The 2,151-nt window shown below is 60.4% G+C and overlaps 1 long non-coding RNA gene across 1 annotated transcript; it reads left to right on the top strand.

The window, feature by feature from the left end:
• Nucleotides 1-61: 61 nt before the first annotated feature.
• Nucleotides 62-1,702, top strand: LOC109365025. The gene is made up of 2 exons (XR_002110744.2): nt 62-1,273; nt 1,334-1,702. It is a non-coding gene; the product is annotated as an uncharacterized LOC109365025 (long non-coding RNA).
• The last annotated feature ends 449 nt before the right edge of the window (nt 1,703-2,151 follow it).

Here is a 2,151-nt window from a genome sequence, read left to right as displayed (position 1 = left end):
ATCACATCCTCATGTATCCCATCCCAGTATGTCCCAGTATGTCCCAGTGTGTCCTGATGTCACCTGGCACATCACGTCCTCATGTGTCCCAGTGTGTCCCATCCCAGTACCTCCCAGTACCTCCCAGTACTTCCCAGTGTGTCCTGATGTCACCTGGCACATCACATCCTCATGTATCCCATCCCAGTATGTCCCAGTATGTCCCAGTGTGTCCTGATGTCACCTGGCACATCACATCCTCATGTATCCCATTCCCAGTATGTCCCAGTATGTCCCAGTATGTCTTGATGCCACCTGACACATCACATCCTTGTGTGTGTCCCTTCCCAGTACCTTCCAGTACCTCCCAGTTTGCCCAGTGTCTCCTGCTGCCCCTCCACTCTCCCCCATCCCACACTGAGTGACACCAGGACAGGGGACACCCCCGTCCCCAGCAGGGTGACACGTGCCTCAGTTTCCCCACTGTCCCCATTCCCAAATGGGGACAGAATGGGGACGGGACGCGGCAGGGGGACGCCGGCTTGGCCACGGCACAGAGTGTGACAACGGGGATGGAGGTGACAAAGGGATGTGACAACGGGGATGGAGGTGACACGGGGACACAGCCGTGGGGACACGGCGCGCCAGGAGGTGACAGCGGCACGCAGAGCTGCAGCTGTGCGCCACGGGGATGTGACACAATGTGGGGACGTGGCACGGGGACACGTGGAGGTGTGACATTGGCACTGTGGCACGGGGACACCGAGGGGTGGCGGTGACACCACGTGGGGACACGGCACGGAGAGGTGACAGCGCTGAGGTGGCACCGGGATGTGAGACGGGGATGAGGTGGCACTGGGATGTGACATCGTGGAAGTGGCGCTGGGATGTGACATCATGGGGACACGGCATGGAGGTGGCGCTGGGATGTGACATCGTGGGGACACGGCATGGAGGTGGCGCTGGGATGTGACATCGTGGGGACACGGCACGGAGGTGGCGCTGGGATGTGACATCGTGGGGACACAGCACGGAGGTGGCACACGGGGAGGTGGCACACGGGGACGTGGCACGGCGCAGAGGTGGCACTGGGACACGGCACGGAGATGGCACTGGGATGTGACATGGGGACATGTGACACCATGGGGACATGGCATGGAGGCGGCACCAGGATGTGACGTCATGGGGACACGGCGCAGAGGTGGCACCGGGATGTGACAAGGGGCTGTGACAGCGGTGGCACTGGGATGGGGACACAGTGCTGAAGAATGACATGAGGATGTGACACGGAGTGGTGGCTTTGGGGACACGGATGTGACATGGAGAGGTGGCTCTAGGGACACGGCGTGAACAGGTGGCTTTGGGGACACGGATGTGACACGGAGTGGTGGCTCTGGGGACACGGATGTGACACGGAGTGGTGGCTTTGGGGACACGGCGTGAAGAGGTGGCCTGGGGATACGAGATGAAGGATGCGGTGGCCCGGCGGTGACAGATGGGGACACGGTGACACCGGGGCCACGCGGTGACAATCAGTGGTGGCTGCGGTCCCCTCCCACCCCCTCGCTGTCCCCCTCCCCCCCCGTGTCCCCGCAGCACGTGCGGTTTTAGTGCATTGTGGGCGCGGGGCGGCGGCTCCGCCTCGTTATCCTTGTTATTAATTAATTATTATTATTATTATTGTTATTATTATTATTATTATAAAGGCGCATGTGGAACCTGAGGGGCTGTGGGTGTCATCGCTTGGGGACGGGTGCTGGGGACATTGGGGACACTGGAGATGTGATGGGACATTGGGACTGGGAGGGCATTGGGGACATGGGGGGGACAGTGGGACTTGGGGACACTGGGATTTGGGGGGACATGGGGGTGACATTGGAACCTGGGGACATTGGGATTTGGGGACACGGGAGACAGGAAGACAGGAGGATTTGGGGACACGGGGGACGTGGCAACTTGGGGACATTGGGACTGGGAGGGCATTGGGGACATGGGGGGGACATTGGGATTTGGGGACATTGGGGACACTGGAGACAGGAAGACAGGAGGATTTGGGGACACAGGGGACATGGCAACTTGGGGACATTGGGGACATGGGGGTGACATTGGGATTTGGGGACATGGGGGGACAGTAGGACTTGGGGACATTGGGATTTGGGGACATTGGGGACA

Source organism: Meleagris gallopavo, unplaced genomic scaffold (genome assembly GCF_000146605.3).
Source record: "Meleagris gallopavo isolate NT-WF06-2002-E0010 breed Aviagen turkey brand Nicholas breeding stock unplaced genomic scaffold, Turkey_5.1 ChrUn_random_7180001951360, whole genome shotgun sequence".
In the NCBI taxonomy this organism is placed as follows: Eukaryota; Metazoa; Chordata; class Aves; order Galliformes; family Phasianidae; genus Meleagris; species Meleagris gallopavo.
This window is presented reverse-complemented; position numbering and strand designations above follow the sequence as displayed.